This window comes from Calypte anna, chromosome 3 (assembly GCF_003957555.1).
Source record: "Calypte anna isolate BGI_N300 chromosome 3, bCalAnn1_v1.p, whole genome shotgun sequence".
Taxonomy (NCBI): domain Eukaryota; kingdom Metazoa; phylum Chordata; class Aves; order Apodiformes; family Trochilidae; genus Calypte; species Calypte anna.
This window is the reverse complement of record NC_044246.1, coordinates 79,226,569-79,254,115: the sequence shown is the minus strand read 5'-3', so window position 1 is coordinate 79,254,115 and position 27,547 is coordinate 79,226,569. Positions and strand designations below refer to the sequence as shown.

The following is a 27,547-nucleotide window of genomic DNA, read 5'->3' as shown; positions in this document are numbered from 1 at the left end:
CTTATTTATATAGGAAACTGGGCTACATTAGATCTGCTGTTAACAGCATAACACAATAACTTTCACCCTTCATTATTCCCACCATGAAAGTAATTCCAAACCAGGACTTTCAGCTACTCAACCAATTTTTAAATCACATTGTCAAGTTTCTTAGTCAGAGAAGGACTTGTGAATAATGGGAGAGAGATTTAATGCCTACATATTACTGCAAGACTCAGAAGAGGAACCTGTAAGAAAGCAGATAGTAAGGGGAAGCTGTATCAAGCAACTACAGCCAAAGACTAGAGTTCTCAGTGGAACAGAAAAGGGATTGGGATCAGTGAATGACATCCCAGGATAAGAAAGGATTTATATTATTGATTTTACTATTGATCAGCCTTTCATGCACCTATTCATCTTCAATTGATGCACTGAATAAAATATAGCACTGCCTCTGTTTCTGAAAGAAAATCTTCTGGAAAGAAAAAACTTATAGTATAGTTTCAAAGAGCTATAAAAATGCTCACTAGAAATAGCATGGTTGAACATAGCACAACAGGAAAGTGTACTGGTACTCCTAGACAGTCATTAGCTTAGAGGTTTTTGAAAGTCCACAGAATCATTAAATGCTTAGATTTCTCTGCTTTTAATTCTAAAATATTATAAAATTACTTCTTCATACAAAAAATATATATGACTTACGAAGATGTATCATCAATCTGTTTGAAATGTGTTCAGCTCATAAAATCCTCTCAACTCTTCAAAAAAAAAGATATTTGAAAGCACAGATGTCATGTTTGCACAGCCAGTCTGGCTTGATAGATGAGATTTCTAGATGTAATGCATTTAGGGTGGCCTCTCCAAGGATGGGCCTGAAGAAGAGCTCTTCAATAGCATCTGCATTGACGTCCTGAAGAGAGGCAATTAGCTGAAGCATCCAAGCAAACCTCCCTGGATTTCTATTGAACACCACTGAAATAAAGTCCATCAAGGCTTGCTGATCTTCCTGCTGCAGTGTTTGTACATAGGGGAGACATTTTAGGACATGGCATCCTGTCAAAACAAAAAGTAAACTAATAAATCTTAACACTTCCATTCTTTACCCTTCATAGCGATGGGTGTCTGGCTTTCTACCTGATAGTCTTACTTTCACAAAAAAACCAATAAAAATATTGCAAACATACTTTTTGGAAAAAGAAGATATGCATTGTTCAGTAATTTGAAGGAATTGTAAGAGCATTGGAATCTAGCCCATTGTATTAAATCCAGCTTTGAAATGGTAACATGAACATCCTTCATTAAGTGAAAATCTGATTTATTCACAAAGATTATAAAAATGCCTACTTTTTAAACTGTGTAAGCTACTGGAGATGAGAGATTTCTCTTCTTATCAATACCCTGGACACATCCAGTGGTTTGTTTCAGCCTGATTTTATTGTGAGAACTTGAGAAAATAGCTTACACCAAAAAAAAATCCACTGTTTTGATGCTGTGGCATAGGCACACAAGACAATACCAAACATCTGGATAAGATTACATCCCAAGAATCAGAATGTGAATCCTATTGGAAACAAAGCCACTAGAGCCTTCGAGTAGCCTATAAACCATTCACCACAAGAACTATCATGGAATAGCTGAAGCATTCAAGTACCCTTTTTGGGGCAGTCCCAAGCATAGCACGGTGCTGGCAGTGCAGCCAAACAGCAGTGATTGCTGTGGAAGGAGTCAGGGATCTGAGCCAGGACAGACTGGAGTCACTGAGTCTTTCCATTTACTTCAGTGGGCTCAGAGCTCAGTTTTTAATAACTCACATGCTCTGTGGTGCTGCTGACCTAGGCAACCTCCCTTCCTAAAGAAGCTGAACTCAGCACCAGAAATGAGAGGATGCACTCCATAGTCTGAGTTTACTCCATGAATGCTGTCCCAGGCTTCGAATGTAGACATAACTAAAGGATACAAAAAAACCCCAAAACAAAACAAAAAAACCATGTAGCCTCCACAGGGCATCCTTTCACCTTATTGATGAAATTAAGATGACAGAGATCACTTTATGTTATCCGGTGTTCTTCCTACAGAGGGAACCTCTGTTAAAATACTCACATCATGTACCCATGGGCCATCTCTCCTTTGCTGAGGGTGAGGCTGCTGTGCTACCTTGGAACTGGAAATCAGTTTGAAGGGACACCGTTTATTCTTTGTGACTTAAAATTTGTCTAATAGAAGCTGTTTTGACTTGCAGTGGGTGATCTACTGCACACATCCAAATAATCTAAACAAACGACTTCTGGCAGAAAATCATTAAATTGTGGAATATAGATTTTTGAGAAGCTATGGTCATAGAAAAGAGTAGCACTAAACATTTTTCTATACACAAATGCAAATGTCGAATGTCCTTCTAGGTACATAATCATCTGTAATTTCCAGACTTGCCAGACTTAATTAATTCTTACCAGACTTAATTCTGGAGATACCAGAATTAAAAAGAATAATTCCTTTAAGATAGGCATACTCTTTTGCACTTATGTCCAGATCCCAGAATTTCCACAATATTTTTTCTTCTGAACTTCTTCTGAAGATGCTCCCAGTGATGAGCTGCCCCATTCATTGCCAGCTGTCAAAGACTGATTTGAGGAGGACTTTTACCAATAAGCCAGGAGCTGAAATCTCTCTCAGATCAAAATCCACCCCTTCCTGTGCCAAGCCCATGACAAAAAGAGGGGCCCAGTTCTGCTGTATGAGGACAAACTGATCCTCTCAAGGCACGTGATAGAAAGAAGGCAAGTTTCTAATGAAAGTCAAAGTCTTCAATCACTTCAGAAGCTCTGCTGCAAGTGGCTTCTGGTGTAAGTGAAGAAGGAACAAGCTGTCTGTATTTTTAATGATACACTGACCCTACCCACTAGCTAATGCTCTAGAGTGCACAGAAACACATTTATAAATACATTTATACTTACAAATTATGCCCTTGAGTAGATGCTTTTATTTCTTGTTAAAAGGAGGCACCTGAAGATGCTGTGGATGCCTACTGCTGTTTTTCATAGAGCACTTCACAGTGTTCATACCATCGCAGTGTAGCTAATAAGATGTGACACCTATGTCAAGAAGCTCACAGTTGAACATCATCATCACACACACACACCCAAGGGATGGAAATCCCATTTATAGGAATTATTTCACATTCCTGGGAGATTTGAAAGAAACATCAGAGACAGTCAGCTGCTATAGCTCATGACAATGTTATCTGTCTACTGCATTTCACACAGGGTAATTCCAAATACAGAATATGTGGACTGGTGTACAACATTGTAGGCTGATGCTGGTGGTCCTGATTCAAAATTGTCTGAAATGAGCTCTCTGTGTGGCCTGATTTTCTCAAATGTAGAGGACCAGTAGCTAAATTTAGCTCTGTCCTCATAAATGTGATGATAATTGTATTTTCTTTCCAAATTTTCCCTATAGGATGGCTGAAGCCACACAGACCTAGATATCACCTCTACAGTCTTCTTGCTGCAGTAGCAATGCTTCTTACTTTCAAATGTTAAGAAAGTTATTACAAAACCAATTCTGTGATACAAGAAATCCCCATTGACTTTTATCTTTGCTTTTATCTTAGTTCCTGTCATGAGAGTTTGAGAATGGTGAGACACAGTCACATTAGTGTTATTGGGTTTTTTGCATTTCATAGAATCAGGGTTGGAAGGGACCTGTAAGATCATACAGTTCCAACCCCCTGCCATGGGCAGGAACACCCCTCACTAGATCAGGTTGCTCAGAGCCCTGTCCAGCCTGGCCTTAAAAACTTCCAGGGCTGGGGCTTCCACCACCTCTCTGGGCAACCTGTGCCAGTGTCTCACCACCCTCATGGTGAAGAACTTCTTCCTAACTTCCAATCTAAATCTGCCCTCCTCTAGTTTGAATCCATTACCCCTGATCCTATCACTGCCTGACACCCTAAAAAGTCCCTCACCAGCATTCTTGTAGCCCCTTCAGATACTGGAAGGCTACAGTAAGGTCTCCTCAGAGCCTTCTCCTTTCCATACTGAATAACCCCAACTCTCTCAGCCTATCTTCACAGGAGAGGTGCTCCAGCCCTCTGATCCTCCTCGTGGCCCTTCTCTGGACACACTCCAGCACATCCATGTCTTTCTTGTAACAGGGGCTCCAGAACTGGATGCAATACTCCAGGTGGGGTCTCATGAGAGCAGAGTAGAGAGGGAGAATCACCACCCTTGGACCTCCTGGCCCCGCTTCTCTTGATGCAGCCCAGGATCTGGTTGGCTTTCTGGGCTGCAGGTGTACACTGATGGTTCACGTTGAACTTCTCATCCACCAGCACTCCCAAATCCTTTTCCTCAGGGCTGCTCTCAAGCCAGGCACTGCCCAGCCTGTATCAGTGCTTGGGATTGCCCTGACCCAGGTGCAGAACCTTGCACTTGGGTCTTGTTGAACTTCATGAGGTTGGCACAGGCCCACCTCTCCAGACTGTCAGGGTCCCTCTGGATGCCATCCCTTCCCTCCAGTGTGTCACCTGCACACACAGCTTGTGGTCATCAGGGATCTTGCTGAGGGTGCACTCAATGCCACCATGTTACTGACAAAAATGTTAAACAAGACCCATCCCAGCAGTGATCCTGAGGGACTCCACTTGTCACTGCCTTCCTTGGACATGGACACATTGACAGCCACTCTTCAGGAGTGGCCATCAAGCCAGTTCTTAATCCACTGAGTGGTCCATCCATCAAACCCATATCTTACCAGCTTGGAGACCAGGATGTCATGTGAGACTATATGTATTTAGCATAGGATTTATATATTTTATTATTATTGTTACAGGTAATATGCGCTTTATATAGTTCTTCATCTTTCTTCTTTAGGTGATTCACACACTATCCAAGCTTCCTCTAAAATGCCTGGATTTCTCAGGTTTGTAAAAAGCCTGGTCCCAGGCTTCTACCCTCTGACCAGTGATGCAGAGCAGGGTCAGTGTAACAAAGTCAGCAGGAGCCGAGTGATATTTGTTACTATTAAATATGTGGTGACTTATGCACATTCTTAAATATCCTATTGGGTCAAAAGCTATAAAGCATGTAGCATGCTGGGCCCTTAGCCTATCACCTTAATTCACCTAAGAGAGTACTTTAAGGGCTTAAGAAACTTGGCAGATGATATAGGAGCCTAAGTGGCCATCTCATCCTTACCTTGGCAATAGTGAAATGTGAGTACTTAAAAAGCATGTAAGATATATACTACACTTCTTAGGAGTACTTTTCTTGTCTTGAATCATTTGGAGCTTAAGGAATTCCTGAACCAGAGTGATTTTATGCGTTTAATAACTCTCAATTAATTTGTACCCTGTGATCTCATGCAGTCTGCTCCTGAAGACACACGAACATCTCCATCAGGTTATGTCAAGGAGCTCTGTGGATGATGTATGTGAGACAAAAACTTAACAAACACGACATGCTCTGGATTTGGTGCCTTCTCTCTTGTACTGGGGAAAAATAAAGGAATCAGTAAACCCCTGCTCGCTGTTTCTCTAACTCTCTTAATTTTATAAATCTTGGTTAGACTCCAGCAGTCATTGTTTGTCCAAACAAAAGAGACACAGATTCCAAAATTGTTCCTTCTTTAGATTGCTACATTGCCTTTTGTTACCCTTCTTGGAATCTTGCTTGGCCCTCTGTATTTTCTATGATATTCTTTAAGGGAAAGTGAGGGAAAATATCAGAGCAGGACATGGTATCTCAGGAGCTCATGGATTTACAGAGGGACAGAATGAAGTTCTCTGTTTTCTTTCCCAGAAGTCACTCCTGAACACTGAGATGTTGTTGCCATGAAACTGTCACAGTCCCCCGTAACTTAGTAACTAAGTTATTGCAAAACAGTGATGGAAACTCTCCTGATTTTCTAAAAGGTTAAACTGGAGGCAGACCAATTTCTGGAAGTGAAGAATCTTCCACAATTCTTCCATATGGGCTACAAGAAGGAAACAACCTCCTAGGAAGCTGACAGCAGCCTTTTTGAGGTCATCCTGTCTGATACATGCACATGTTACTTGATTCAGTGATCTCTTATCTCTCTGGTCTCCCATGCAAACTTTTAATTGGTCTATAAACAACTGTCTGGCCTCACAACATGATTTGCTCTAGGAGTTTTATACATTTTGTTTTCTGGGAGGAGTTGGGTGAGTCTCATGTCACTGGTACTTTTTTTGACACGTGACTTTGCTAACAGCCTTAATGATGACAGAAGAAGCCAGTAATAAAGCTGGTATCTTTCTAGAATGGGTCCATATCCTCCTTGTCCTATGGTGTACACGAACTTTCTTGAGCAATAAAAGTATTAATTTCCCAACTAGAGGAACCAAGAGCTACCATCCAAGCTGCCTACTAGGCAGATAGTGGGAAGTACCATCCCCAAGATGAAGGTTGCTCAGCATTGGGACAAACTCTGAAACAGTGTCTTTAGCTTATGCTCCAACAGGCAATGCCATGGCAAGCAGGGATTTGGCCTTTACATCTGAACCAATAGTATATAAATTATACCTCCTGTTAATTTAAACAGATTTAGTTTATCTTGAAGGACAGTCGATGAACTTTTTACTTGACAAGTTAATCATGTGCTTAAAATATGTACTTGATTAGTTCTAGTGAAGTCAGCATCTTTTTGATGACAGCCAGTTGAAGAGAAGTAGCCAGTTAATAGAGTGGTGGCTTCCCAAGGAGACCCTGCAGTGAACTGTTCTATGTTGCTGAAACTAGACATGGTTTAAACTTGATTCTGGCCACTGTATTAAAGACAAATTACTCTGAGCTCCTGCCCCACATCTTGACATGAAGTAGGAGCTCTGAGAAGCTCCCTCCCTAAAAACCTACCCCAGGCATCTGTGTTTAACTCATGTCCTGCTGTTGTCTGCAAATGCACTGGAGTAGCATTTGAAGTGACTTTTTGGCAGGTGATAGTCATTGGCTGGAGAAGGGAGAATGTTTGCCTTCATTTCAGGCTGAGGACATTTTGTTAGGAACTTTTTGCTGCCTGACTGTACTTAGTTGCTGCAAATGTGAAGGCAAATGCATGCCATGTGAAGCTATAACCAAATCTGGGACTTAAATACTAGTACAGAAAGTAAATAATCACCTCAGTGATGTTCTTTGGCCAGAAGGTGAGGTGACATAGGAACATACTTCATAAGTCTTCAGCTTCTTATGAATCTAAAGTAGCAATGCATTTCCTTGCATGCAAATGCATAGAGAAAAAAAAAAAAAAAAAAGCTGGACAAGTAAATCACTTATATAAGTTTTTTAACAGCTTTATACTGCCTTTTAGTAATGTAAAGTCAGAACTTTTTTATCTAAAAACCTGAGCAGTCCTTGCTTTGCTGTTGCAGCAGAGCTGTGCATACCATAGCAGAATTGCTGCTACTGGGCCATTCCTCCCTTAAAGGTAAGAGGGGATTTTTTTTGGCTGTATGTGGAAAGGGAAATTGATCTGGAGATGCGAGTACATTTTAAGCTGCCCAACATCAATCTTTTGCTTTCTTCATACTAGAAAAATTGGTGAGCTCTTATAAGACTGACCTGGCAAATTTTTAGAAGGACACACCCTGGGGGTGGGGAGTAGAAATTGTAAAATAAACCTGAAATTATCTTGTACCAGATTGTGCCACCTTTCTATGGCTCCTCCATCAAGGAGACAGTGGTTGTGCAGTCACCCTTATCAGCACCGATACAGGCACCATCTGTCATTTTTTAATATACACAGACATATCACTTATAATTGTTCAGCAAGTAGAAAAAGCTGGAAAGCAAGGTAGAAAATGGGCACAGTTTTAAAAAAGCAAAGTTATAAAATATTTGTGGCTAGCAATGACATCTCCAGACTGGCAATTAGAAGGTGACTCCTGCCTTCAGTCCCCTGCCCTGCTGAGAAAAGTGTTTGAGATTATAAATATAAACCTTCTAACACAGTACAGAGCCCATTACTGTATTAAACTTAAGTCTGTCTTATACCATTGAAGATAAATGCCTGATCTAGTGATTAGCAAACTATAAATACCATAGGTTAAAAAGTGAAGGTTAGATAGCAGATTGGATATGAGGTATATATCTTCAGGCTTATATTTACACATTTTATTTTTAATAAAGTGAGCAAGGTCTTAAGTAGTCTGTGGTCCAACCAAATGCTTCCATTTTATTTTGGAATGTATAAGTGGAGACTAATTTCTACAAGGGGTACTGGGCTAATGTGTTATCACAGAGCCATAGGATGGTTTGGGTTGGAAGGGACCTTAAAGATCATCCAGTTTCAATGCCCCTGCCATGGGCAGGGACACCTCCCACTAGACCAGGTTGCTAAAAGACCTTTAACACCTCCAGAGATGAGGCATCCACAGCCTCCCCAGCCTTCCCCCTTTTCTTCAGGGAAAGAGCCAGCTTTCTGATAACTTTTCTCACCAACCCCACAGTGAAGAATTTCTTCTATTTCTAATTTCTAATGTCTAAGCTAAATCCATCGTCTTCCAGTTTAAACTCTTCACTGAGTTTTCTTTGTGACAATATTAACACACCCAAACTTCTCTTACTGTTTGCCACAAGTTAAGTTCTCTATCCATAACGCTTAAATTAAAAATCTCTCTATTCAGGTTGGGGGGAAAAAAAGGAAGAAAGCAGCTCTATCTGGAAACCTGGATTTTTCTTAGAATACTTAAAAACTGATAGAAAAATTAACATCGTTTGAATTTGATTATTCTTAGGTTTGATTCATGGAGCCTTTATGTACAAACTTGCAGGTGTTCACACAACCTCAGAGATTCTTCATCAGATATTTCCTCACCAGTTTACCCAGAAGAGCTATTTTTCTTCTGTCTTTGACCATTTTATCTCCTTGACTGCTGTGACCTTCTTCTGCCACAATCATGCCAAGGAGATACCTGCTCCCTTCTCTCAGAACTGGTTTCCCATCTGATTTGAAGTGTGGCTGGGACGGGTTCAGACAGAGCAGTAGAAGGACCTTATTGAAGACGGATTTGAACAGGTTAGATGGATAGGGTGAGGTCAGTGGTATGAGGATTAACAAGAGCAAGTGTCAGGTCTTGCACTTTGGTCACAATAACCCCAGACAACGCTACAGGCCTGGGGAAGACTGGCTGGAAAGCTGCCCAGTGGAAAAGAGCTGGGAGTACTGGTGGATTGCTGGCTGAAGATGAGCCAGCAGTGTGCCCAGAGGGCCAAGTAGGACAATGGCATCCTGGCCTGAATCAAATATAGTGTGGTGAGCACAGCCAGAGCAGTGTTTGTCCCCTTATAGCAGACACTGGTGATGCTACATGTCTAGTACTGTCATCAGTTTGGGGGCCCTCACTACAAGAAGGACACTGAAGTGCTGGAGTGAGGCCAGAGAAGAGCAAAGAAGCTGGTGAAGGGTTTGGAGAACAAGTCTTATGCAGAGCAGGTGAGGGAACTGGGGTTACTTAGTCAGGAGAAAAGGAGGCTGAGGGAAGACCTGATCACTCTCTAGAGGCACCTTAAAGGAGGTTGCAGTAAGGTGGGTGTCAGTCTCTTCTCCCAAGTAACAAGCAACAGAACAAGATGAAATGGCTTCAAGTAGCACCAGGAGAGATTTAGATTGGACATTGGGAAAAGTTCTTCACTGAAATGCTTGTCAAGGCACTGGAACAGGCTGCCCAGGGAAGTGATTGAGTCACCATCCCTGGAGGTATTTAAAATATATGTAGATGCAGCATTTAGGGACATGGTTTGGTGGTGGACTTAGTAGTGTTAGGTGACTTGTTGGACTTGATGATCTTAAAGGTATTTTCCAACCTAAACAACTCTATGATTCTAAGATGTTGAGTAGAAGATCTCAAAACTTTTAAATGCTACAGGCTGAAAACTGGAAGGAGAAAAAGATAAAGCTGAGCACATTTATTAAGAGCAGATTATGACAGGGTAAATGTTATCTGCAAATATTCATATGAAGATAGAACTTGCCCATGGAGCCAAAGGTAGCCACAAGGCACAAGCACTTCTGTGCCTTTCCTTGGTAGTTTGAAAGACATTCAAGACTCTTCTGGACCTATTTCTGCATGCAGTAAATGAATGTTTTACTCATTCAATACTAAGATTTCAGTGTTCTGAGAACAACTGGTGCTTACTCTGGCATTTAGGATATTCCTGTCACTCTGAGAAACAGCTCTGAGATTTTCAGAACCAAGCACATTTGCAAAAACCATAGTTTTGAAAGAGAGGTCTGGCCCTGTTTGTCTAATAAAAATCTGCAGTTAACCACATTTTTAAAAACACTATTATTTTAAGGTCAGTGGAAATTCCATTAAAGCATTTCAGGAACCTGTCAGCTCATTAGAGCAATGGAAATGGAAATGTATGCACTGTACTGATTTCAAACCCTTTATGAAACAGTGGACAAGAAATCAAGTGTGTGCTCAAGACCTAGTGCAACGTTCTCTTTCAGGACCCACACAGTTCAGGAGTGATTTTATCATGCCATATATCATGGACTTCTCCTAGCTGGCAGCAGCAACCAAGAAGTATTTCTTTTTCAGAGATGCTTGCACTGTCATCTCTTAAACTAGCTTTTGAAACTAAGTGGGGACACATCACTGAATTCCCCCGTGCCACAGCACTTAAGTTCATTTTATTCTACCTCTCCCATTTACAGTAAACCCATGAAAATTATTAAGATGCCACTTAGTCACACAAACACTTTGGTGCTGAAAAGAATAAAGGTGAGATTAAAAGTGAGGGTCTACGACAATACCCAACCACCAGCTTCCACAGATCGTCCCTGTCCTAATTAGTGAGGTCTCTGTGCATTCTGCTACATATTAAATCCCAACACAAAAATCTCAGTAGATGGGGGTGTTTAGAAGAGGAGAACTGAGGAAGCAAACTAGGCAAGCCAATAAAATCAAAGTATTAAAAAAAATCTTATAATTGTTTATTGTGGCCCATTATTGTTTATTAAGAAATTAACGATTCACTGTCTGAGCTAGAAGCTTACTATGAAGTCTCTCATCTGAAAGAAGATAAAAAACACGAATGCTGGAAGATTTTTCTTTCTTTTTCTTTTCTAATAGCAAGAGAATTTTTTTTTCCACGAAAGAAAAAAAAAAAAAAGCAGCATTTCTAGCACTGATGTCTGCGAGAAACCACACAAGTAGTTGGGTTTGGATTTGCCTTAGCTCCACATGGCTAATACTATGATTCAAAAATGCAGAAAGAAACAACATCATGTGAAGACGGGTCAAAATGTGCATTAACCTGATTTATAATCTAATATTATCTGCTAGCCCTTTCTTTCCTGGCTTCTTGTTTGTGCACTTTTTTGTAGCTAGATATTTGTAGAGCAGTTGGACCTTGACCTTCTTTGGAATCATCACAAAACAAATTAATATAAGAAGTCAATGTGTTTAAGCAATTTACAGGTGCATCCTAGCTCATTTCTCTCAAAACTCCTGTACCATTTCTAAATGTGAAAGTAAACATAGAAGGCAGATTAATCCTGATTACCATTTATCATTATTTCTGAGATACTTGCTTGAATATACCCTCACATATGTGTACTACATGTAACATTTGTCATATTTATGGTAATATAAAGAGCAAGAGAAGCAGTGATCAAAAAATACTTCCCTTTTTACAGGATATTATGAAGCTTTGCTCTATTTCCAAGACTTCTTTACTCTCACTCCATCGTTTGACAACTTCTGATTCCCTGAAGTGGAATTAGCTATGAACAGGATGTTAACCATATAACCAGATACTTACATGCATAAGCCTAATGAATGACTTTTTATCTGAGAATGATCTCTGTAAGTCTATTTATTTTCCCTCTACCCATCCAAAAGGTAAACCTAACAACCTAGATGTAATTGCAAAATCCAAGGACAGAGGATTATATGCAGGTTGACTTCACAGATAGAAAACAAATGATAAGAGACCAGTCTGCCAGCTGACTGTAGTTAACCTTTCATTGAAATCCAAGCAGCAGCATGTACATGCTAAATATGCCATTTCAAAAGCAAAAAATATACTTAATCCCATCTTGTTTTGGCAACAAGAAAAATTAATGGAAAAAGTTAATCTCTGGTCTCACATGATCATGTTTACAGTATAAAGCCACCATGCAGTGAGAACCATTTATTTGACTCTGTGAAACAGTGCTTTAAAGTCAGCTTTGTAAAGACACCAACACTTTTTTCAAAGAAGAAAAAAAATCTCTATTTACACATGCTTTTATTTAAGAAAAAAGCAGACCTCTTGAATCAGGTTCTAGCATACACTTTGCTAAGAGAAAGCCCATGGGCAGCTGTCCTCAGGTAATATCACCAGTAGGTGATATTACCTGATATCAGGTAATATCCCTCTCCAGTGATGTCATTCTAGTAATTTCCCACTTTATATTCACAAAAAAAACAAAGCAGAAAAAAAAAAGGTATGCCATGTACCTAAATTCACTGACCAAATCCTTCACAACTTCTCCCCTGCCTTTAACTGTATGTAGACATTTCATTCACCATGAATGAACAGGGTTTCCATGTGAAAATAAAAATGGGGGCAAAAAGTTATCTTATGCAGTGCTGCCATAGAACATGCAGCTAGAAGTACAAAACAGGTTTGCAACGACTGACACAAAAGAATCTGTATCCTACCACTTCAGAGATGGCAGCCAAGAGCACCACCTGTGATAAAGTAAGAACTTATGTGAAAAATGTGCAAAGGAGAAGATGAGGCACTGAGGTACCAGAGGCTGCCAAGCTAAAGGATATATGCAAAAGAATACAAGGAGCAAGAGGGATTTATGAGTAACCACTCCTTGTGGCATGGATGGAGCAATCGGGCAGGAAGGGAAAGGAGCTGAAGACAAAAAAGCAGAGCTGAGCTACCCAGCACTTGGGAGAGTACAAAGTTCATAGACAACCAGAGGAGAGCCTACAGGCCTCTCAAGGTGGTAGAAACACCCCACAAAAGCATACAGCCAAGCCTATTTCTCAATGCCTTTTTGAACCATGCAGTTGCCTGTTAAACAGTAATCTCTTAGACACTGACAATCAGGAACCATTCTCCTCTGGCTTCTGTAACAAACTGCATTAAAAGGGTGACTCAGAAATGTTTCTGGAATCAATGTTCACAGTTGATGGTTCTTACTTCATAGAAAACTAGTTAATTAGCTGGCCTGACAGAAGGGGATAATGGGCACAACTTGTTGAGTTGATCCCTGGGCTTTCCAGCCACACTTTGACTTGGACTATGTGAAGCAAGACACATTCCTGGCCTGACTGAGATGGGGGAGGCTCTCACACAGCTCTCCACTGTGCTCTGCAAATGGGAGACATCTGAGTTCTCTCTCTGGCAAGCCAGGGAATTGCTTCTATTGATAGTCCTTCTCTGACCAATTCATAAAAATCATCTGTCATCCAATTTGCAGCCACTGTGGAGAGTGCAAGGCTATACCTCACTCCCAGCTGGCACAAGCTCACCAGCATGAGTGGCAGTCCCAAATCTCACAGCCTGACCATCAACCTCATTCAGCAAAACAAAAATCTCAGAGCTAAATATATGGCAAGCAAGCAGCTGACCCAGTGACAAGAGGCATTCACTTTTCCCACCCCTGAGACCAATGCCAGCCTGCCTAAAGCCTTTTACCCAGGTGAAATTTCATCTTTAGCAGAGGAGCTCTAGAAGTGACAGGTCATTCAGAAAGATAATAACCAAAGCAAATCTAGACAGCAATGTCACACTTATATTTTAGGCCAATGAATTTGAGCATAATTAAGCATCACATGCACAAAGTGAAGCTGAGGATCAGAGAGGCCACACAGTTTGTCGCACAAACCAGAGGCAGATTTGAGAGTCAAACCCATTTCTTCACCACGTTCCCTGCCAGCCATGGCCCTCCAGTCTCAGGCCAAGCCTCAAGTTAAATCTGCTCATGCTCTCACTATACAAGATAGATTTTTTCTACTGCAGCTTTATACATTTGGGAACTTGTGCTGACAAGCTCAAAGTGGCCCAGACTCTGAAATAGAAACATTTTTAGAACACAACTCCAAGGCCTGCAGCACTCCCCAGAGAAGCACACACCTCCTCCTCCAAGGTAGTAACAAATTTAATGCCCCTCACAGGAAGTTTCCCTGGGCATCTCCCCTGCAATGCTGGCCACAGCAGCTCTCTTTGGCTTTCAGGCCCTTCTCGAATAAGAAGTTGTCACAGCCTTGGCTTTCCAAGCAAAGGTCATATCTAACCAGAGCTCAGAGTTAAATTACTTATTTCCTCTCCGTTTGAGCCTGTTCATTCACAAAGCTCATCTCTCTGCTAGGAGTCACTGAAAGGGCTGGTATAAGATAGGTACCATAGTACAGGGTGTTGTGTGCTAGGGTTAAAATACCCATAATCCAGAGGAAGATAAAATGGATCAGAAACAGGTATTCTCACTAGATAGGAGTTTTAATTATTGTTTTTTCTACAAGTTTCCTTTAAAATGCAGGGAACAGTGCACCCTGCAGTTAGCAAGAGCTCTCTTATCAGCAATACCGTGGTGCCCTCAAGTGGATACAAAACACTCACACGCACTACTCCTGCCTTCTCCCAGAGTGTGGTCCACACTCCCTGGTTTGCAACCCCAGAATGTAAATGTAATGAGTGCCCACCCTCAGAGCCCTTTGCAATGACAGAAGAATAAATGCACTTCAACATTAAAAGAGTTCTAGACCAAGAGTTTCTCAGTTAAAACTACCTTTCTGCAGGAGAAGCTCAGGAGAGGCAATCTGGGTGAGATGACCCTTGTTTGGGGCAGAAGCGAGTTCAGGTGGATGGATGCAAATCCCACTGGCCCAAAGGGATGGGGAAGGAGCAGACACAGCTGCTGCCACTGAGGCAGAGAGAAAAATGCTCTTCTAGAAGGTCTGTGTCACATAATAGGGACACAGAAGGTGTAAGATGGGCATGGCTCTTAGCAGATCTGTGAGACCAGGGTGAGTCCTGTGGCAGGCACGCTGTTAAGTCACACAGAGCTACTGCAACACCTCACTGGAAACAGATGCCAGAATCACTCCTCTTCACAGTAATACCATTGTCACAGCTGAAGATGGAGAGAAATAAAGATATTACCATAAAGACAATCAGCAGTAAACTGGACATATAGGTTAACAGCCTATTAGAAAAGACACAGGCCCCATTTATGGCCTCTTCCTTCCCCTGTGTTTAACACAAATGTATCACGCTCTTCATCAAAGATACAGGGACAGCAGGGGCTCCAGACACTTTTAAAGAAGACAGGGACAATCTTTGGAGGCTGGAGTGAAAATAAGACTCTTGACACACAGTTCCACATGACTTTAAAAAAAATCCCTCACATTTAAGATGATCCAGTGAGCCTGGCTGAGCTTGCTGCTCACAAGACACAGGGCAAGTCTTCTGCTAGAGAGCACTTGAGAATCATGGTGGGTGACATAAAACTTAAATTAACAGCTATGATAAACTGCTTTACCTCAGCTGAACACTTCATGGGCAGAGGTCTGTTAGAAGAGCAATGCAGGTACTGATGTACATTCATGTACTTGGTTAGCTCACTGCTTTTTCTGCACAGCTGCCCCCCAACCTGTCCTAGCAATGAGGATTCTTCCTCCCCAGGGCAGGGCTTGGCATTATTCCTTGCTGAATTTTAATGGGATTCATGTTGGCCAATTCCTCCAGCTCCGCCCTCAAGCATTTATCATCTGCAAATCTGTAGTGCTTCCTCCAGGACACTGATGAAGATGTTCAACAGGAGACACTCCAGAGCCAAGCAGAGAACTACAAGGGTCTATAAAGTACAACCCATCAGCCACTGCACTCTAAGCCCAGTCATCAAACCAGCATCTCACCCACCTTCCAGCTCTCCACTCCATAGCCTTGGCTACTGTGGATTGTGGAGGGCAGTGTCAAAAACCTCACTATAGTCAAGGTAAACATCATTCCTTGCTTTCCCATCATCCCCAGATCCAGTCATTTCATCACAGAAGGAGATCAGATTGGTTGAACATGACAATCTTCTGACCAAAGACTAAAACTACAGCGAAGTGTACTTATTAAAAGGAAAAATCCTAGCTATATGGAGAAGTCACAGTCAACAGGAGTCATTTTGGAATAGCTGGATAGCAGAGCAGAAAGGAATATAAATTTTCTTAAGACACAAATTAAACTCAGAAATTAGTATCTAATTTTAGCTCATCAAATCAGCTGCTTTAGAGCAGTCTCGTGCAAAAGCATCCAACTCACTGATAAAAGTTCTAGCATATGTTTAACTCTTCAAGGAGTTAAATAAGGAACCTGACTGAAGTAGCTGTGAGGCACTGAAGGAAGTACATGGGCACTGTACTCTTAAAACAGCACCAGACACATGGTTCAGCCCAAGGGGCTTGGTAGTTTGTACCAGTAACCAATGTGTCTGAGCAGAAACAGCAGCTTTGCTCACACTGTATAATCATAACAAATTTTAGACCTCCTCATTGGCAGGCCAGCATTGTCTGACTCTCAAAAATGAATACTTTTGTGATCAGTGACCTCAAGAAATGCATCTTCCTGATGTGCCAAAAGGCTCTGTGGGTTTGTAGTCCGCACATGTAATATACAAACTAAATGCCAACCTGGGGAAGATTCGGTGAGTCCAGGAATCTTTCCTTGAGGATCCATCAGAAGTGAGCTCAAATATAGTCCAGAGCCAGTGGTGTGTCAGTATTGTACAGCTCACACAACAGTTACAGAAGCTGTAACTCAAAACAATACCATACCAAAAAAAAAAAAAAAAAAAAAAAAAAGTAGAGCTAGGAATACAAAAGGTTATGAGCAACCTTTTCCTGGCATATGAGGAAACTGTCAGTACAGGTAGAAACCTGTATAAGGGCACCCAGACTCAGACCAATAAAATTATTACAGAGAGAGAGATCAAAGAAGGCTAAAAGTCATTTCATATTAGCTTGAAATGAAGAGGTGAATTGAAGACGTTTATCAAGTTTTCTGCCAAAAGTAAAGGCCTATGCAAAGAGGAGAAGGGACTGGTGACACTGGCATACCAGCTCTTCTACCAACTCCAGTATCAATGTGACATTGACTGGGCAATGATGTATTGCTATAGAACATGAATGATGACAACATATCCCAGGATGGTACCTGACAACAGTATGAGGAGAAAATCACCTCACTTGTCAACACTGCTTTGTTCCTACCCTGACACTTCCAGCCAGTTGAACAGCCACAAAGGAAGCAAACCTGCACTCTGGCTGCCACTGCTACAGATGAGACTTTGATACAGTCACAACACACACTAAAAGCTGACAGCAATTAACGCAAGGACAATGCAGCCATTACAGCAGGCATGCAACATTAAGCGATTAAAAGATGCTATCATGATCAGGGAAAGTAGTTGCCCCAGCTGAAACGACCTTCCCAGGGCAGATATGTGGTCATGCCAAACCAAGAGGGTGAGGAGGGCCCTGATCTAAGCTCCTCAGGTTTCCATTTCCTTTCTGACCACATCTGCCACCCTGGGCAGCTGCAGGAAAGGACTGCTGTCCAGAGACCACAGGGCTAACCCAAAGACTAACTATCAAATCCTATCACATGTTATACCCTTACAGGATGCTAGCATCCTCAAAAAAGCAGGGGAAAAAGAAATGTTCAAGAGATACCAGGGAGAAGGACATTTCTATTTACCAAATAGCCCCTAAAACTATAAAAACAAAAATCAGTTGGTTTCAGTTTAAACAAGGATAGAAGGGCTGCAAGCTTTTCTTTTAAAAATAACATGTGATCATAGATTAAAATACAATGCCTAGACAAATAAACAAAAGTAGATCTAAAATTATGGCTTATGATTTTTAAAATCTGAAAGAGCACGGATTCCAGACGTAAAAATTTTGAGAACCCTCAAAGGCAGAACGGTCACCAAATCTGAGGATGATATTACATAGCTCCATCATTTTGGAATGGGAAGGGCATCTTCATTTGCACTCAAGGGAAGGCACAGATTGCCATCTCCAAGGCATCACTGCATTCTTGCCCAAGGTCATTCACCTTCATGTTTCAAGATTACCATGATTTTTAAAAAGGCAAAACCAGCTGCTGAACTATTTAACAGTAATGAGCTTGATCTCAACAGTAGGACTATATTTAAGGGAAAAATTATGTAACGATGACATAAAAGAGATACAAAACATAGCTTGGGTTTATTAATGATAAATTAGGCACAAATAAAGAATTTCTTTCCTCACCTCAGTCAGGAGGTCAGGATGCATTCCATATATTCTCACATAGAGCTTTGGTACAGAAACTTCTCACTGGTTGAAATGAGGGAAAAGTGAACTACTAAGACAAAAGACAATATACAGTACTAATGATGGTCTTGCTCATCACATGAACTTGGATGTCATCCTGCTGCCCAGAAAGAAATCAGAAGCCTGATGATTTTGGTGCAAAGTAAGACCAGTTTCAATAGGCTAAAAATAGGCTTTTTGAGGTCCTTCAAAGTTTAACAATCACAGTATTGTCATTAATGACAAAACCATCACTCTTAACTAAACTGATTATTACTTCTGCCTTCATCATTCTAAGTTCAAGACCAGTAATTCAGGTGTAGGTAGGTGGGAATAAAAGGCTACAGTAAACTCAGTCATGCCAAGAGCAGGCCAACCACCTAGAACCAAAGGCAAAGCACTTCACCTGTGTGATGGGGTAGAAGGGGCAGGGGGAAAGAAAAGAAAGTTCCATAGTGGTCATTATTGTTTAAGCCAAGAAAAAGGATACATGCTTGGGACTGTACTCAGAAAAGTTTCCTCTGAAAAGATAAATCAGTGCTAGTATTTCTCTCTACAAGGCAACTAGTAAACTTCTGAAATAGTGTTATTTTCAGTTCAGCTCCTCTGAATGTGAGCAACCAGGATGGGTGACAGTGCAAAGACAGGTTCCTAGGTGGGTTAGGAAAATGCTGTGCAGAAAAGCCTGACTCACTTCACACCAAGCAGAAGGAAGACTGGGAGGAAGCAGGAGGGCACCAGACAGTTTCTCATCCTCCAGAGAGACTCTTGACACCTCAGCAGGCTGATCTGTGGAAACACAGAACCTCCCTGTTTCTGGTTGGACTTCTTTGTTTTGTTGTGTGCCTTTTTTTCTTTTTAATTGGATCCACTCACACCAGGAACTCCAGTATGTTTTTGCTGCAGAAGGAAGTGGATGCTTCATCTAGTCTTGTGTTAATATCTTCATCTTTCTTTTATGCTTAGCCTGTCTTAGGGAAATTCTTTATTATTAGGCTATGATGTTCTAAGAGATGTTTATTGATGAAAATCAATTAACTTCTATGATACCATATCTTAATATTGATTTCAAGCTGCTATTATAATTGCAAAATTAAGAGAGAAAGATGTGATATTTTGATCAATAAGAACAAGCAAGTCTCCACTTGTAATGATTCATTTACTGTGAGAAGGAGAGGTGAATAATCTGTTATGGAAAATGTGCTTGGATGCACTAGCTTTGGACACACCACTCATGTATTAGCAATGCTTACAGATTAATTCATTACACAACAACCCTTTATGTGCATCCCCTCTGGGAACATCTAGGTTTAGACAGTCAAAAGCAGCATGTCCAATATCCAGGAGGTTCTTTTTCACTGGTCTTCCACAAACCAGAACCTTCCTGAACTCATAAGCATCCCTCACCATTAAATCTTGCTGAAGGGGCAAGGATTTAATGCTCTGGTATAATCCCAGACCACAAAGTCAACAACAAATGCTGTGAAGCACCTTATTTTCCCACAGGCTTACTCCAGATCCTGAAAGGACTTAATACTCCAGGACACGGAGGAACTATGGCAGGACTCCACCCAAATGATACCAGGGACCTGACAAAAAAAACAAATCAGAAGAATGACAGGAACCCTGTGAACTCCTTGAACTGCCATTTCCCCATGAAACCACCACTGGAAAACTTCCAGATACTGCCCTAACACAGAGAATAAGGACATGCATGTACCAAAATGTGAGGCAAGGTGCTGTGGGAAGGCTGAGCACACAGGGAGCTGTGCAAAGGAAGGGCTAGTTAAACAAGTTTTGCAGGACTGGTTATAGACCTGCCCATGGAGAAAAAAACCACCAATGTGCCAAAGTGGTTATTGGAAGATCTCCACCTTCACTGACCGAAGCAGCCAGCAGGAATTGCTGCTGGCATTATCAGCAGGCTATGTGCAAAATGTCACCTGGTGCCAACTATGTCAGTATGTGATTGCAAGCTGTCAAGAAAGTTATAGCACATATGTAGCACATAAAGGTAAAGATCAAACTTGAAGACCAAACCTTTAATAAGCAGACCTGAATCCTGCTCCTACCACCAAGTGCTGTAACTGACTACTCAGCCTCTTGCTTTCCTACTGCCTTGCTCCCAGCTTGCATCCAAGCCTTTCCCGCTATCCTAAGCTTCCAAGTTATATTCTGAGGCACAGCATATGATCTCAGCAGGGAAGCTACAGTGAAGTTACAGAACCTGCACAACTACTTGAATCAGTGGCTGAGGTAGAAGGCAAAAGGTGGGATGCCAGATAATGTTGCACAGATACCACGAAGCCATTGCCAATACACAAAATACCTGCTAAAACATGATTGCTTTTCAGTTGACACTGATGTATCCAATAAAATACATGTGAATGCTGATTGTGAAAACTGTCATGTTGACAGGCAGGGAGATTGAGATCAGGTATCTAGTACCTAAGGAAATCAAACCATAGGACTTTAGTTGTGGCATCTGACTGTTGCCACAGTGGGTCAGAGCAAGAGGTGGTGTGGTCTGATATCCTTTTCCAACACAAACACCTTCAGCAAGGTAAGCGATTCAATCTCTGGCAAAACATCCCAGACGCTTGGGATCAGAGGTTTAAAGGGAATTCCCAAGCCAGAGATTACATCCACACCATTTACATTCAAGGAGGTTAGGATAATCCTTGGCACTGAATACATCTAAACCTCTTTTTGATCACACTTACACTTCCACATTATCCCCACTAGCTTCATTTCAAATGTCATCACATTTTGCATACTAATACCCCAGCATCTTCCTTTCACCTGTTTGAAAATTATTGATCATTTCATCAGCTCCCGGCCCTATGCAACACTGATTTCTCCCCTCCAGTACCCTGCCAGAGTCACAGTTTCCTGAGTGAATCATACAGCTTGTTGTCTTATTTGGAAGTTGTTCCATCTCTTTGGATACCTTCAGTGTTCCTCCCCATACCCCCTAGTTTTACTAGATGTTCTCAAGGACTGCAGACAACATTCAAGACAGATACTAATATAGCTGCAAATCAGTATTTTTTTGCTTTTTCCTTTCCCAGTAGTTAGCATTCTAATTGGCTTCCTCAGTACAGGTGTTTCCTGAGATGTACACATAATGAAGAATCTTCCCCAAATTTATCTCAAGAGCCTCTTTGTGTTGTAGGCATATTAGGACACTTTCCTTCCACGTGCATTCCTTTTTGTTCTGTCAATTTTAGACTTTCCTCTGCCCTTCCATCAACATATGAGATTACTCTGTTTTCCCATAGGAAAGTTTTATTTTTCTGATTACTCCTCTACCAAACAAACCAATCTACTATTTAACTTTAAGATCACTTGGAAATGTGCATTACCACAGCTCCCTGACCCCATCTTACTGATAACCTTCCTCAGGTGGGAACAACTGTCTACTTATTCCCTAGCTTTCCCTAACCTATTCACCCTTGAGATTTTTCTTTGTCTTGGCATATTTCCTTCTCTTATGAGCTACCAAAGGACCCTGCATTAGTAGCTCAGTGCCATGTATGATGCTCATGCTCACAGACTCAATGGAAAAAACTATGTTCATTTTTAAGCAGTATTTCTCTGCAAAAGATTCTCTTGACAGTTCATATTCACTCATGTATCCCCTCATTTGTTTTTTAATGGATTTCCTGCCTTTGATTTATGTATTATGGAAGTCAAACTTGGCAGTCCAATTTACTCTTGAAGATGAATACTGTATTTACTACTTTCTACTTGTGTTCCTAAGGCCAGTTTAAAAATCACACTGTACAATGGCCAGGCACAGCTATTGCAAACTGTTTTGCACTCCTTCAGTCAAAACCACCTGGACTTAGCTGTTAGGTAGAGTTTGAGTATTTTCCAATGTCTTACAAAACAAGGTTCTGACATGAAAACTTCTGAGCTCCTCTGAACACTGATGCAGGTAGCTTACTTTGCTTTTACATCACAGATTTCTCTTCCCAGAGAAGATGACAAGAGCAGCAATGGGAACATTCTCTAACTCAAAGCAAGCAACATGCCAAAAGCCAGGATTTCTTCAAATCTTCACCTGCTTTCCCTGAAACAAATTCTTTGTCCATATTTGTATTGCTCAGGACACACCACCAGTTAGGAAACATCTTTACCTCTGCAGTGCTGGACCTCTGCTAAGTCCTAAGATCAGACTGAGACTGAGGCAGAGATTCACCTCTGAGCCAGGTACCTCAGTCCCACTCAAGACTCAAGACTACTTCTTGTACTGCTGTACTGTATTGTTGGAGAGTACTTTCACCTGTAAAACTCACTGCAGCACTACAGTGCCATAACAACCACCATTGCTGGCTTGTCAGAAAGGAGCACCCAGCTGCGTTTTACCCAAACCATCACGAATTTGGGGATCCTGTCTAAGCACTTGAGTTCCTTGAAGGGCCCAGATCATTAGGTGTGTCCAAATCAGATGTAGCAGAGGCAGCCACTGAAGTTCTGTTTTGCATCAGAGCACAAATGCTACCACTTTCACCAGCAAAGTGAAACAGAGAGGTGCAGGCCTTCCCCTGCCTAAGGGGCTGATTTTGGGGGATGGCACAGGAGTCCCTCTGCCACACAGCAGCTGCTGTGGTGCCCAATGCTCTTCAGCCACCATGGAGGGGACATCACTGCCTTCTGCTGCACAGAACTGTGCATCCATAGATCTGATGCCCATTGTATGAAGACTGAAGGCTGTGTAGATGACACTTTACACACCCTCCTTCAAAGAATTTCAAAGTGTGATGTCACACAGCACTAGGAACATCAAGACCTCTATCCTCTCTTGTCATTGAAAGCAACAAGTGTTGTACAGCTTCAAACAGCTTTCTGCCAAACTGTAAGCAGATGAACAAGTAAAGACTCAAAAATACTTTATCCAAAACCCCTCAAAACAAGTATCAATGCCAAGAATCTAATTCATACTTCCTAAGTACAATTAATTGTTTTTTTAATTGGTTTTCAACAGCTATGTACAAAAGGAAAAACACCTGAGATAGAAAAACACGTAACAAGAAGGTATCCAAACTTTACTTGCACTTTACCACATAACATGCACATTAAGTGAGTACAGAGACCAGCCAGAAATCTTTATGATACTGGAAGAGTCAAGTCCAATGGGCTGATGCTGTTTAATCACTGACCTTTTCCTTGGTGCTTATTAAAGGTTCAAAACCAGTGGCACCACTAGTCCTCATTAAATTAGTCATCCCTTTCATTGCAAAAGCTGCCAGATTTTAGCAATTCATCTGATTAAAGCTGGCATCTTGGAATTGCATCACTGTTTAGCTGAGGATATTCCACCTGCCAAAGGGAGAAATTGAGGTGAAGAGTCAGATTTTTATCATGTTTCATTTCAGCTACTCCCATGAAAGTGTATGGGCAGTCAGTACAAAGACTCATTCTGTTTCCATACAGGTGTACACCCCTGTATCCTACAAGTAATCACACTCCATTCTTTAAAGCCTTTATCTTGAAAGAAGATTTATCTCTTAATTACTTTATGTAGATCAGTGAGCAAACAAGAGCATATTCCACAAGCTCACTGACAGACAGGATTTGTGCTCTTGGCAGGTGGGCACAGATAACTGAGTTGTGAGACATTTATGCACTGAGCAGGAAGGGAACACTTCTGTATTACCCATTTATACTTACCTGAAACTGGAGGTGTCTTAGCCATGAAAGACTAACATGAAAGTAGTATTTGTTTCATCCTTGCTACTGAGAACTTGTGCAAACTGAGGATGCAGCAAGGCAATAGGAGAGTGGAGACAACAGGAAGGAAGTAGAAGTTTGTTTTCAGCTCTTACTTTATCTCTGGTGCCATAACTGACATCTGCAAAGATTATCCTGTGATCCTTGCTGAGAAGGTCAGGGGTAAGCTTACCTTCAGAGGTTTAACTTCAACTGTTTAATTTTTAATTTGATACCTATCACTACTCACAGAATTAGTTATCTGTTTACCATGAAACCACTGTGAGGTGCTTAAAAAGAATGGAAACCTCAAGGAAGAACCAAAATAGAGTGAAAATTTAACCACATACCTTCAAGACTAATTCACACCCTGCTCTGCACTCTCTGCTGTTAAGGATTTAACCATTCACTTCCCATCCAGCCACATGTTCAACAGCAGGAGCATCTTCATAAAAGTCAGGAGAAGCAGGGCATCTGACTCCTTCAAGGCCACGGGCATAGACTCATCTCCTGATTCTTGGACAGGTGTCCTGAGAACTTAGAATTATTCAAGAGAACAGACTATTGTATTTGCCAAGGACTCTATTTTGGGTGTTGGCACCCCAAACCAGACTACAGGAGCAGAGCCTTCAAAACTTAAAGCCCATCAAGTCTTTGAATTCTAACCAGACATACAGCAGTTCAGGCTGAGTAATGCTGTGCCCATCCATAAGAATGAAAGGCACCCTTCTGTAGTTAGGCTTTTCTCAGTGTTAGCTGCTGAGTTTTGAGCTAGAGTATTACATTTAAAAGTTGTAAGTTTCCAAGCCAATTTTTTGGAACAAGAAAAGAATTACTAAAGGGAACTTAGAGAAGTTCCCATTTACATTTCTGTTCTTCATGTAGTTGTGTTATCACAATATTAGCAATAGAGCATTATAGTGCACACATACCAAATATAGGTGATTACAGACAAAATATGATCTGGTTTAGTCAGTCATCTTCTCATTTTATAGATACAAAACATCCTGAACTGTGGCCTTGAGGGCGAAAGTCGTGAGTGATGGGCATTTCACAATCTTGAGAAAGCTTCAGATAGCAACCTCTGTTACCCAACATTTAAAACTGGTATTTTGTCTCTTTTAAGTTACTCATCCATGGCTATTCTGTACTTCACACACATTAAGATGCCAACAGAATCTGAAAAGGGACATGGGTTGTCTCTGAAAAGCAAAAAAACAAACCCCAATCCCAAAACATAATAGGAGTGGACTGAGGATTAGTAAGAGGCGGCTGCCAATGTAAGCAGATCCCTTGTAGCAGGGAAAGAATACGAATCAACTGCTTATTTGCAATGGAAAAAAATATATTTAAAAGAGATGACTGATAACAACCCCCTGCTTCTTATTAGCCCCTTATTAGCTCTCTCATAAGCTCCCTCTCATGCCAGTTGTTTCCTGTGGGCTCTTTAGCAGTCATGGAATGAGAGAAAAGATTGGTAAACCTTACACTACAACAGAAAAGATAACACATGCAGCACTGCTTTTCTGCACACTCAATGCTAACCAGAGAAGCAAAACAGTGAAAGTTAGAAATTGTAACAGTAAAATAATTATGCAGAGTATTTCAAGATCTGAAACCTAGACAAGTAGCTGGGAGACATCAATAATTCTTCGTAGCAAGGTGTTTCTGCAGAGTAAAGATTTTCTGCACAAGTTTTCCTCTGAAGAGCCTGATACTTTTCCCCTCTCTCCAGAGAAAGCTGGAGATAGTACTTCAGTTCCCACATAAGCAGTTTCCCAAACTGCTTAGAATATGAAAGGTGTTAGCATTTTTTCTTTAGATGTAGCTTCAATTTTAATATTTATATAACAGAGTACAATTAACATATGTATTTATTATGCCTGAAATACCACTGCACTTCTGTAGGCGCACTGAAATCTGCTTTAAGAAGGAAAATCAGTAACAACAGGGCCATTACAGGGAGCAAATTTTAATTTTTTTCTCTAGAAGCATGGGATAGCCCCCCTCATTCCCACAGATGACAGACTCCACAATCTATTTCACATAGCAGCAAAGTTTAATTCCAAGTCTGCCTTTACAAGAAGAGATGTCCCTACATGTGTCCCATCACCAGAGTGAGCACATGTTCTCTGTCCCCTGCTGCAGCCTTCCTCTCAGAGGAGTTCTCATTCCCAATCACTTTCCCTGTGTACTCCAGGGAATCACTGTAAACCTGAAACAAAGGAGGGAGGGTGCAGAACAGACACAGGAACACCACACCCCAGAATAATTAATGCTCTCCTACAAACACTGGCTCTGGCACAGCAGGATATGAACAAATGGCATATGAAGGTGCTGAGGGCTTAAGAGTTTTGAAACACAGATTATGCAGAGGTCTGATAAAATGAAAAATACTATTCCTCATTAAAGAAGTTATTTTAAAATTCAGTTGTTTTTTTTTAAATTGTTTTGCTGCTTTGAATATGAAGGAATTAGGCACAAAAAGTTGTTCACCTAACAAAGTGCTTTTATTAGCAAGCTCTGAAAACCTCATTTAAAAAAAATAAAACAACTAAAGTTTAGGTAACTGGGTTTCATGTATCATTTGAGAGCAAAGCATGTGCTGTTAATCCTATTAATCATTCTTCAGTTCTTATACAGAGCTATAAAATCATAAAAAACCTGGTAAGTCAATGGCAAGAAAGACAGCAAGAACACATTCAAATAAGGTCCCTAATCCACTATTGCTGGAGATTGTTTTTTACAGCAACTCACTATGTCTTTTCTTTGCTACTAACTTCAGATCAAGATATTATGATGGTGCTATGAAGTGTTACCAGTAAAGCTACTACTCAACAGCTCAGCATGCAAGCATAGGAAAAGGTTATGCTGTGAACTGAAGAACCATGCAAAGTACAGCTGTCACTCTGCATCTGGATCACTGCAGAAGGAGCTGCATTTTCCAGGGATAAAAGGTAAGAGATGTGCTTCAACTCAAGCAGTCAGTAGAGTGATCCCCCAATAGACACTAAGTAGAATGGAGCATGCAGTACAATGTGCCTACTCCTGTAGGACAGCTTACATGGACAAAGAGAAGACAAAGGTATTCCAGTCCTGCTAATACACCTAGCAAAGGCAGTGGGAATTCTCCTTTTTTAGGGTAAAACAAAGTTTGAGAACAATATCCACACCCTCAGAACAAACAACTACCCAGTATTTTGTTATTCTCAGGGTCACTTGTAAGACTTGGCTGGACTCCAGCTGCATCTTTCCAAGGCAACAAGATGTGTTGTCTTAAGTAAGCCTCCAGCAGGAAGAATGACCATTTCCTACCCCACCACCCCCAGACAGCTTACCTCATTCCAGACACTTGATTTATGCTCCAGTATTTGGATACATAAATTAAAATTTCTTTCAGGTAGTACAACCTCACAGTTTAAACTAAACTACCTCCTTTTTTCAGTGGCTTTATGGAAACTTCACAGTACTGCTACAGGTTTAGGTTAACAGGTAACCACCTAGCACCATACCACTCAAGATTTTTGATCCTCCAAATATTTC

The 27,547-nt window shown here is 41.1% G+C and overlaps 1 pseudogene; it reads right to left on the bottom strand.

The window, feature by feature from the left end:
* Window positions 1–739: 739 nt before the first annotated feature.
* LOC103537749 lies at window positions 740–27,253 on the bottom strand (annotated as a pseudogene).
* Between the last annotated feature and the right edge of the window lie 294 nt (window positions 27,254–27,547).